Genomic DNA, 12,516 nt, shown 5'->3' with positions numbered 1-12,516 from the left:
GATATTTTTCTCTGTTGCTTTCATGGCTAGTATCCGATTTTCATTGAAAGTTTCCCTTTTTATGGTTGGTTGTGGAAGGTTTGTAGCCAAGACTGGGTGAAATATTCCTTCTATCACTCCAAACGTTTGTGGTCGTTGAAAAGGTCATAGAATTCATATGGGCTTTTGAGATATACTGGTGCAATTGTTTCATCTATTTCTTTATATGAAGAAATGGGCACTGTTTTCCATCGTTTCAGAAAAATCTTTTTTTCATTCTAATATGTTGTACTATTTCTTCCTTTTATCTATACTGGTGCTTTAAAAAATAGGTTAAATCATTTGGTAGAATTTTTACAATTCTTAAAGGTCCGTTCCGTTTCGGTTTTAACTTTTTGTTCCTTCCAGGTTGTTTTAGTGTATATAGACAAAGTCTACTAAACAATAAGTAGTCTTATTTTGGCTTTTTCTTTCATATTGTTCTTTTTGTGCTGTCTTCGCAACTTCCGAATTGTCTTTAAATTGCTCCATAGCTTTTTTCATACGCATGATCATTGCTTGTTTATATTGACCTACATTGTAATATATTCTATCATTTTTTATTTCATCCATACAAATTCTGGGATCACTCAAATGTTGTAAAAAAATGGTGTTTCTTTTGAAAAACGGGAGAAAGCGGTGTTCAGTTTAAAAACTACAAATGATACGTGATCATCTTAATTTTTATTTTCCTGGCTTACGTGTATCCGCTGCATATAACCTAATTCCCCATGTTTTTGTTCAATTTTTCCATTAGCTGACGCCATATATGCTGATGTGTACCAGCGTTTCACACCTAAATATTCCGTAATTTCGTCTAATATTTTTGCTCTAAAGCATGGTCCATTGTCACTAAATAAAAATCGCGGGAAAATCCCGTGTTCCAAAAACAGTCGCTAAACTAAAACTTTTGCTATAGTGCTTGCCTTTTCGTATTTAATTGGGATTAATAAAAAAAACTTTTTAACAAAATAAGTTTTTCAAAGAAAAGTAAAGAACTTCATTAAACAAAAAATGAGCAAAAATAAAATCAAATAATCTACCAAACGTGAAACTACCACAAATCAGCATCGATGAATAAATGAAACAAAAAACGAACAGAAATTACAATAAATAGCCGAGTAAAATTCAAAACGAGCAGAAGTTAACTTAAGTTGGGCTCTAAACCCCTATGCCTTCCCAAGGCAAGAACATAATTTGCACTTTACTGAAAAAACATAATTGTTTTAACTTTTATAACTATAATAAATCAAATAATATTAACATTTTGATTACTAAATATTAGTATATGTATATTAAACTGACAATTCACATTCATTTGTATTTTTTTCAGTAAAGTGCTCATTTTCAGTAAACGCATTCTATATAAACCATTATATGCCCCCAGGGCATAACTTACAACCCTTGCCGTGAAGGCTGTGGGGGGAGGGGGTTGGTTATCATCCCCAAGGACCTAATTTCCAGAACTTTCAACTAGGTTGAACAAAATAGCTATCTTACAATTTTGATTAGATGTGTTTGGGGAAAATGTGGGCGTGAGAGGGGGTTAGTTGCCCTCCAATCACTTTTGACTATTAAAACGGGCACTGGGCTTTTGAATTTCCAATCGATTGAGGCTTTTTTGAAGTTTCAACGACAACGCCTTCTATAAAAACCTTATATACCCCAGGGCATAACTTATAACCCTTGCCCTGAGGGCTGTGGGGAAGTGTCCTCCTCAAAATATAATTTCTATCTTGATATCAACTACGCTGAACAAAATGGCTATCTCAAAATTTTGAATGGATGTGTTTCGGGAAATGGTGGGCGCGGAAGGGGTGTTAGTAGCCTTCCAATCACTTTCGACTATTGAAAAGGGCACAAGCCACTCTGATTTCCAATTGAATGGGCCAATTTTGAAGTTTCTACAACAACTTCGTCGATACGAAGTGCCCTAGTCTAAAGGAAAAAATAATAAATAATACATTGTGCCAACATCGTTCTTATATGCCCCCAGGGCATAACTTAAAACCCTTGCCCTCAGGGTTGTGGAGGAGTGACCTCCTTAAAAACATATTTTCTATCTAGAAATCAACCACGCTGAAAAAAAATGGCTGTCTCAAAATTTTGATTGGATGTGTTTCCGGAAATGGTGGGCGTGGAAGGGGTGTTAGTTGCCTTCCAATCACTTTCAACTATTAAAAAGGGCACAGGCCAATCCAATTTCCAATTGAATGAGCCCTTTTTGAAGTTTCTACGACAACTTCTTCGATACGAGGGGCCCTGATCTAAAGGAAAAAAATAATAAGTAATACATTGTGCCAACATCGTTCTTATACGCCCCCAGGGAAAAACTTAAAACCCTTGCCCTGAGGGTTGTTTGGGAGTGACCTCCTCAATAACATACTTTCTACCTGGAAATCAACTACGCTGAACAAAATGGCTATCTTAAAATTTTAATTGGATGTGTTTGGGGAAATAGTGGGCGTGGAAGGGGTGTTATTTGCCTTCCAATCACTTTCGATTATTAAAAAGGGTACAAGCCACTCCAATTTCCAATTGAATGAGCTCTTTTCGAAGTTTCTACGACAACGTCTTCGATACGAAGTGCCCTGGTCTAAAGGAAAAGTATAAATAATACATTGTGCCGACATCGTTCTTATATGCCCCAAGGGCATAACTTAAAACCCGTCCCCTGAGGGTTTTGGGGGAGTGACCTCCTCAAAAACATATTTTCTATCTAGAAATTAACTACGGTGAACAAAATGGCTATCTCAAAATTTTGATTGGATGTGTTTGGGAGAATGATGGGTGTGGGGGGGGGGCTAGTTGCCCTCTAATCACATTCAACTATTAAAAAGGGCACTAGCCAGTCCAATTTCCAATCGAATGAGCCCTTTTCGAAATTTCTACGATAAATTCTTCAATACGAAGTGCCCTGGTCTAAGACCAAGAAATAAACAATACATTGTGCCCGCATCGTTCTTCACTTAGGCAGCGCTATTGAACTACCTATGATAGCCTACAAATATGAATCCAAATGGTCAACTATGGTTAATACACACTGATTTCCTTTCCTGGAAACTTGTAAACTTCCTCCTGCTCCCCAAATGTCTACCCATTAAATCTCCTTCCCCTTAAGGGGTTAGGTTTTGACCTAATCTTAGGCGTCTTTGGTGGTGACTTTTATTGGGCAAACTCTTGACAGCCTTGCATGAAAGTTTTTACTTTTGAGTACATATTTGGAAAATAAAAATTTCCTTTTTATTCTACCAATAGTTTTCACTTCTCCCATGTGACAGCCGCTTGTTGTGTGTGCCATCTGTAAAATTTCTCCTAGCGATTTTGGAATTACTGGAATAATTTTTAATTCATTTTTTCTATACTCTTGTTGCGCTCTGTAATACCTTATCAAAAGATTTATCTCTCCTCCAGGTCAAAATTATCTTGGTATTTCAAAAAATGTTTGAAATTTTCAGGAAGTTCTGTTCCGTTTAGTAAAACGGATTTCATGGCTCAACAAAAATCATCTTTATCTTGATGATTCAAGTATTTTCAATGGATAATATTTCCACCTTGGCCAGGTCGTCTTAGATGGTGGTTATCAAATTTCCTTCTGTATCTGGGTTTCGTGATAAATAGCCTGGTAGAATGTTTGTACGGCCTTTTATATATATTTGGGTATATGAATATGCTTGAAGACGGACTACCCATCTTGTCAGCCTCGCTGAATTATTTTGCATCGTATGTAACCAAATTAGCGACTTTTGATCAACGCATAAAGTTAAATTTTTTTCAAGCAAAAATTGGCAAAAATATTCCGTAAAAACTACAACTACTAGGCATTCTCTTTCAACCGTTGAATATTTTTTTTGCCTCCGTCAGCAACCTGCTGGCGTACTGGACTTTGGATTCTACCCCTTCACAATTTATGTTTAATAATATAGCCCCAATTCCGTGCGCCAAAGCATGTGTTTGTAAACAGAAGTCTTGTGAAAAATCTGGTAGTTTAAGTATTGGCGCCTTTAATATTTTTATTAAATTGCCTTTTTTATATTTTAATTGCCTTTTTATTTCATTCGGCGAATCATTCGCGCTTGGTGGAAATTCAAATTTGCCTGATTTTTTTTAGAAGGTTTGTCAAAGGCTGTGCTATTGTCGCATAATTCTTAATATCCACAAACTTATCTGCAGCTTTTTTGATTATTTGGTGGTTGTAATTGGTCTATGGCCGTAAATATTCCGGATTTGGCGAAATAGTACCTTGGTTTATCAGATGGCCAAGAAAACCAGTTTTGGTACTACTATTTTCAGCTTTTCTGGTTTTAATTCTGACCCTGCTTTTTCGAATTTTCCCAGTATTCTTCTAAGTCCAATTAAATGGTCTTCCAGGTTTTTCAGTAAACGAAATTATATCATCCAAGTAAGCCAATGTATCTTTTTTTCTTTCTGGTTCGTTATCTCTTAACACTAAATTCATTAGTCGACTAAAGCAGTTTGGACTAAATGATAAGCTAAAAGGTGCCAATATTTTCTATAGCTACTAGCTGATAACGACTTAAGGACGTGGAATCTGTCGGCTACATCCCTAGACGGCGACCTTTTGCCGCCGTTGCGCCTTTTTGGTTCATAATTTGGCCCCTCAAAGCTCACCCGCTTTTGTCCCCTTCCATATTGTACACTTTCTTGGGTTCCTGTATTATATATCGGCATCTAATCAAACTTTTTCATGGCCTCGTCAATTTTTACCTCTGTTTCTACTAGTATTTTAGCATGCTCTAGATTTTTTGGTTTTCGTGATAAAAATCGTCTTAATAGCTTTTTCGGTAGCCCTTGTGTAAAAGTATGTAATTGTACTTTTCGTACCGTCTCGTCATTTCCGCCTTTCTCTAACTGCAAGCATACAGACCGACAAATTTTGTCTGCATATTCCCTGATACTAGTTTAGGTATTGAATATTACTAGCTCTGTTCTTAGCCTCTCGGAAACACTCGTTTCTATAAACTTTGTTATAATAGATTCAATTAGCGTGCTAGTGTCCTTGGGCTCTTTTTCCTTAGTCGCCTCAAAGAATTTAAGGGCGCTTCCCTTTAACCTAGAGGCAACGCATTGCTCTTTTACCTTATCGTCAAACGACTCAGTTAATTCTTCGAAAATTTGCAATTTTTCGAAAAACTTATCGACATCAGAAATTTCCGCGTATTCTGGTATGATTTTGGCAATTTCAAGCACCGTTGATAGGGAAACTATATTTTCATCTGGTAAAGCCATTTTTATTCCAATATACAATTTTTATTCAGTCCTCTCGGCCCAGTTTTTTCAACTGCCACCGGCTGTGGTAAAGTGGTTTTCAATGTATTAAAGTGAAGTTGTAGTTGATGCCTTATTTACTCCCTTTATAGGGGAGATAACAATGGCCCCAAGGTAATTAAACTTTGATAACGTGCCTTAGGTTAGGACCTTACTAATGGGACGTACCAACTGGGAATATTCTAGGGACTAAAATAAGATTGTAGAGAGGTTGGCTATAACACAAAACTTTTATTCAGGAAACACACAACGATACAGGTCTGATAATATATAAGCCGCTGGAACTTGTTAGGCCAGGGAGTCAACATGTATAAGAAATATACGATAAAGTACAATATAATAAGATACTTGAACACTTACAATAATCCAAAAATATTCCAAGGTATTTCTAAAATCAGCGGACCAGAGGTCAGTCCGGCATAAAATTAGTTTATCTCCCCCCGTTCCCATAAAATGTATATTTAATACATTTGCATCAACAACATCTTATTGGGCCTATTGACAAACTTAGCAAGGAAGTGGTGATTTCTCAATTTCCTATTCAATATGCTCATACCAGGATGTGTTCTTTATCTTAATAATGAGTGGTATTTTGAAACTTTGTATTTGCGTCTGGATATTTTTACTGAAATCCAATTTTACTTAATTAGGTAGCGATACCACAGAGTCAAATAGTTCATGGTAACGAACTGTAAGTAAGGAGCGACCCGGCACAATTTTGATACCAATAGATACATCAATAGAATCAGATTTTTATGCTGATTTCAAATATATAATTTTCATAATTTTCATTTATTCTTACCCATCAAAAGTTACACGCCTGAGAAAATTTGCCTTATTTACGAAAAAAAGGGAAACTACCCCTAAGAGTAATAGAACTTTAATGAAAGCACACCATCATATTCAGCGTATCAGAAAACCCTAATATAGAAGTTTCAAGCTCCTATCTGCGAAAATGTGGAATTTTGTATTTTTTGCCAGAAGAAAGACCACGGATGCGTTTTTATTTATTTTTTTCCCAGGGGTGATCGTATCGATCCAGTAGTCCTAGAATATCGTGAGAGGGCTCATCTGAACTGAAATTAAAAGTTCCAGTGCCCTTTTTAAGTGGCAAAGAAAATTGGAGGGGAACTTGACCCCCTCTCCCGCTCATTTTTCCCCGACTTCACCCAATCAAAATTTTGAGATAGCCATTTTGTTCGGCATAGTTAAAAATTTTAAAAATGTGTCTTTGAGGAGGACTTAATCCCCCTCAGTTCCCGGGGGAAGGGCCGCAAGTTATGAACTTTGCCCATTGTTTACATGTAGTATTGGTTAATGGGAAGTATACAGACGTTTCAGAAGGGATTATTTTACTGGTAGGGGTGTCCGAGGAAGGGGTTATGGGGGAGGATCTTTCAATGGCGGATGTTTCCTTGTGGAAAGAGACATTTCTATGAAAGAGGTGCCGGATTTCCCAGCATTATTTAAAAAACGATCAGAAATCGAATAAAAAAAGTGTTTTCAACTGAAAGTAAGGAGCAACATTAAAACTCAAAACGAACAGAACTTATTACGTATATGAGTGGGTTCTTTCCCTATTCAATGCCTCGCCCTTTGCGCTAAAGTTGTTTTTAGTACTTTCAAAAGAGCTTTCTATTATAATTAACCGGCCTTTTTGATTCAGGGGTTTGTGATTCGAACAAAATTCGAACTTTAGCGCAAAGAGAGAGGTATTGACTAGAGGGCAAACTCCCAAATATACATAATAAAAACTTATGAATATAGAAGTTCGTTACGTAAGTTAATTCGTAAGTTTCGTCAGAACAAAACTTCGAGAAAGCCATTTAGCCAAAAAAGTAAAATTAATATGCAAATTTCTCTTTTATTATTCATGTAAGGTGAGCCAAAATCAAAGCTGAATTAATTCAAAAACGTTCAGAAATTAACTAATAAAAACAGTTTTTTTTTACCAAAAGTAAGGCGCGACATTAAAACTTAAACGAACAGAAATTATTCTGGATATGAAAGGGGCTGTCCCCTCCTCAACGCCTCGCTCTTTACCTTAAGGTTTGATTCTGTCACACAACTTTATTTTTTAAAACAATAAACAACTTTATGTTAAGGAACGAGGCGTTGAGGAGGGGACAGCCTCTTTCATATCCGGAATAATATCCGGATTCTGTTCGTTTTAAGGTTTAATATTGCTCCTTACTTTCAGTTTAAAAAAACTTGTTGTTTTTAATTTAATCAAACAATTCGTGGTAACGAACTGTAAGTAAGGAGCGACCCGGCTCAATGGTAACCGAAACTCTAAGAAACGGAATTTTGATACCAATAGATACATAAAAAGAATCAGATTTTAATTCTGATTTCAAATAAGTTTCATCAAGTTTAATCTTGCCCATCGAAAGTTACGCGCCTGAGAAAATTTGGCTGATTTTCGAAAAAAGGTGGAAAGACCCCTAAAAGTTATAGAACCTTAATGAAAATCACACCATCATATTCAGCGTATCAGAGAACCCTGCTGTACAGGTTTCAAGCTCCTATCTACAACAATGTGGAATTTTCCATTTTTTGCCAGAAGAAAGATCACGAATGCGTGTTTGTTTTTTTTCCGCAGGGGTGATCGTATCGCCCCAATGATCCTAGAAAATCTTGTGATAGATCATTGGATTGGAAATTAAAAGTTTTATTGCCCTTTTAAACTGACCAAAAAAATGGAAGGTAACTAGGCCCCCTCCCACGCTCATTTTTTTCCCAAAGTCACCCGATCAAAATTTTTAGATAGCCATTTTGTTCAGCATATTCGAAAATCTAATAAATATGTCTTTTAGGATGACTTAATCCCCCACAGTTCCCAGGGGAACGGCTGCAAGTTATGAACTTTGCCCATTGCTTACATATTGTATTGGTTATTGGGAAGTATACAGACATTTTCAGGAAGGATTTTTTTCTTGTGCGGGGGGGCTGGAGGAGGAGGTTAATCGGGAGAATCTTTCCGTGGAGGATGTTTCTTTGGGGTAAGGGACATTTCTACGAAGGGGGCGCCGGATTTCCAAGCATTGTCTAAAAATCGATCAGAAATTAAATAAAAAAAAACAAGTTTTTTCAACTGAAAGTAAGAAGCAACATTCGAACTTAAACGAACAGAAATTATTACGTATATGAGGGGGTTCTCCCCCAAGTCAATACCTCGCTCTTTACGCTACAGTTTTTTTTAGTGCTTTCAAAAGAGCTATATGCTCTAATTAAACGGTCTTTGTGATTCAGGTGTTTGTTAATTAAAATTTTTTTTAACTTTTAACATGAAGAACTTTTCTTCGACTCAGAGAAGAACCCCCTCACATGCGTATTACCGTGTACGTAATAAAAAAAACAATAAAAAAAAAACAAGCGATACAGCCCAATAGCAATCGAAACTTTTTAAAACAGAATTTTTATCTCAATCAATGTGTCAAAAGAATGGACTTATAATGCTGATTCTAAACATATAAATTTTACTAAGTTTAGTATTACTCATCAAAGGCTACGAGCCTGAGAAAATTTACCTGATTTTTTAAAGAGGGGGAAAAATCCCCTACAAGTGAAAGAATTTTAATGAAAATCACACCGTCAGATTCAGCGTATCAGAAAACCCCTTTTACATAGGTTTCAAGCTCGTATCTGCAAAAATCTGCAACTTTGTATTTTTTGCCAGAAGAAAAATATACGAATTTAGAAGTTCGTTACGTAAGTTAATTTGTAAATTACGTCAGAACCAAATTTAGAGACAGGCATTTAGCAAAAGAAGAGTAAAATTTTTATGCAAATTTTTGTATACTTATTCAATGACGGTGAGCCAAAATAAAAGCTGCATTGACTAAAAAACGATCAGAAATTAAAAAAAAAGAAAAGATGTTTTAAACTGAAAGTAAGGAGCGACATTAAAACTTAAAACGAACAGAAATTATTCCGTATATGAAAGGGGCTGTCCCTTCTCAACGCCTCGCTTCTTACGCTAAAGTTTTTTATTGTTTTAAAAAATAAAGTCGTGAGACAGAGTCAAACTTTAGCGTAGAGAGCGAGGCGTTGAGGAGGGGACAGCCCCTTTCATATACGGAATAATTTCTGTTCGTTTTAAGTTTTATTGTCGCTCCTTACTTTCAGTTTAAAAAACTTGTTTTTTCTATTTTATATATTACAGGAGAGGAGAGACATCAAACCTCAGGTTTTGGGTTTTGACCATGGAGGTTATGGTGGTACATGTTTCATTCTTCTTTGCCTTTCCATTCTAAAAATCACATACTAAGATGCCATGTAACACTTCATGATTGTGTTATCAAATTGGATTTATAAAAAAACGCGTATACATAAGCATTAGATTTCAAATGTGTTCTTAAATGGCTCTTTAATGCTTCAGTACCAGGCAAGAAAAAAGAAACCACATCAGGGTCACTCATGAAAGAAGAATAATTTTTCTTGTTACACTTAAAATGCTTTAGTCGTCCGAATCGGCCTCATCCGAACCTAAAGTTTCTACTAGTGTCGAATCCTGACTGAAGGGATCTACTGTTTTCATCTCTTGGTAGCCCGAGTCAAATCGCAGGGGATCCCCCAGTCATGTACTGCACTTGAAGACCTGAGAAAAAGTTGCTTCATTTTCAGATGTGTACTACACAAGAAAAAATCCCAGATAACGGAATATTACTCTTGAAAAATATGTATATCTTCCAGTACAAGGCACTGTACAAGGTACAAGGCACAGTTAGCAAGTGTCCAATAAAGCTTAATGTTTAATATAAATTGCAGTGGTTGTTTTGGTAACAACTCTTATAGGTGCTCATAGACCAGAACTGTGGAAGCTCTTAAGTAGTTGAATTAAGAAGATATTTTTGAACCCCATGTAACTGGACCTTAATATGTTAATCAATTGACTGTGATAGGTCATCTCTCCCAAAAATTTTAAATGAAATGATCTTGCACATTGGCACGATTGCACTTTGTTGATAATTAACTGATTGAAGTTAACGAGAAAGTCCTAAATGGGGCATAATTTTAACTTTCTTGAATAGTATGCTACAAGTTTGGACTGTCTTGAAGGTATAAGACAGTCTAGGGAATAGAAACACAATGACTTTCCCACCTAACAAACATAGCGGCTGTTTTTAGCATCCGGAAAAAAAAATTTCTGAAACCAAATTAAGCATTCATGCCAGTCCTGATTTTAAATAGTTTACCTTTCAAAGCGAGTATCAAGAAAAGGCCGAGAGAAAAGTAGAGAACTTTAAGCGCTAGAGTTGACGTGAAATCGCAAAAATGACAGCAGTAGAGCCATAATATGTAACGTCATCGAAACCAGTCTTTGTAATGAATGGACTCTAATTTTGTTATGGAAGGTAAGTAATACCCCATAGATTACCCCATGTAATCTATGTAAGACAACACAAGTTTTGTTTACTATAATCATGATTTTGTTACTATATTCCGGGAAATTTACTGGATCCTCTGAATTTACTAGATTTTTTTTTACTACATCTAGTAAAATCATACTGACCCTGGTAACCCCGTCATACTCCAAACAGGGTTGCCACCGTCAGTAGGATTTTACTAGATCCAGTAAAAAAAAAATCGAGTAAATTTAGAAGATCTAGTAAATTTCCCGAAATCTAGTAAAAACTAGTAAAAAGTCATGACTTATAGTAAACGAAACTTTTTTTTTATTTTCAATGAAATCACGGGAAAAAATTATCGTACATATGACAATTTACAATTTTTGCTTGTCTGTTTTACAATTTACAATTTTGTTTGTCTGTCTCAGAGACAAACAAGCAGTCACCTATTTTCATAAACAGACCCTTCACTTCCGGCGTCTAAGGGTCGACAAAATCAGCGTTCTGTGTATCAGCGTTCAAATCTTACCAACTAAAAATGAAGCTACAATGACACTTGGGTTTGTGATGATTGGGAATCTATTGGAATCAAAACAAAAGCCAACCACCCAAGGTGATCAGGTGAATCTCCTCAGTTGGAAAATTCTTATTGAGTAAAAAGGAGCCTGCTGAGAGAAATTAAAAGTAAGTAGAAATGTAACATTATATATATATATATATATATATATATATATATATATATATATATATATATATATATATATATATATATATATATATATATATATATATATATATATATATATATATATATATATATATATATATATCCAAAAAAAGGATTTTTGAACTTGTAGGTTTCCGGAATTTTCAATCATACTATGAAAACGAAAGAAAAGAGGAAAAGAGAAAAAAAAAGAAGAAAAGAGGAAAAAAGATTGTGAAAATCTTACTGATTATCCTCCTATAGTAAAAATCGATGCTTGATGGTGCGCGTGCGGCATGGCCGCATGCGCCAAAATTTTTTTGAGCAGTTAGTTCAAAGAGATGCGATTTAGTAAATTTTTTCTCTCCGATTTAGTAAATTCTTCCAGGTCAGGGTGGCAACCCTGACCTGGAAGCCACAACAAACCTGGAAGCAGGGTTGCCGCCGGTGACACTTTAGTGTCACTTTTGACACTTTTTTTAAAAAAGGCACTTTTTGGGACACCTGACACTATTAGGACACTTTTTAGCAAAAGTGGCAATTTTTGGCTAAGTAGCAGCATTTTACAAATAAAGAATTTTGTCAGACAAAAAACCGGATGGAAAACTGTCAATATAGATATGCATCGATATTCTTTTTCTGTCAGTTAAGATTCTCATCTTAACTCTGCGAGTGACAATTATTGGATGCAAGAATCTTTCTCTGCGGTGAAACACGTAAAAGTGTTTTTGTCTCTATCTGTGTGGCAGAAATTTTAATATTCTTATTCTTATTACTGATAAGCGAAGATCACCCAGTGATCTTCTGTGCAAAATACTTGGCAATGAAGAGGAAAGAGATGGGCATTTAACTGCAATGTGGTGGAGAAGCCTTCAATTGTTTTCAGTTGTTTAGTTCAACTATTGTGTGTTGTTGCAATAATTTGTAGGCTCATAGACGATAAGTAAGTCAAGCAGTTTGCAATTCTTGATTAGGTCCGAATTCAATTTTTATGTTTTACTAGTTGAGGTTTAACTACAATTCAAAGAAAAAAAGAGCAAGAAAAGCTTAGAGTGTATTTTTGCGCTACTATGTTAATAGCTGTTACTATGTTAATAAGTCACTGGGCCAATGACGGCTTAACTTTACGTGTCTTTTCATCGATTTCCGTGA

Source organism: Artemia sp. Qi Xiang Cuo, chromosome 14 (genome assembly GCF_049724085.1).
Source record: "Artemia sp. Qi Xiang Cuo chromosome 14, ASM4972408v1, whole genome shotgun sequence".
Lineage (NCBI taxonomy): Eukaryota > Metazoa > Arthropoda > Branchiopoda > Anostraca > Artemiidae > Artemia > Artemia sp. Qi Xiang Cuo.
The sequence above is the reverse complement of the archived record's forward strand: the minus strand, read 5'-3'. Positions refer to the sequence as shown.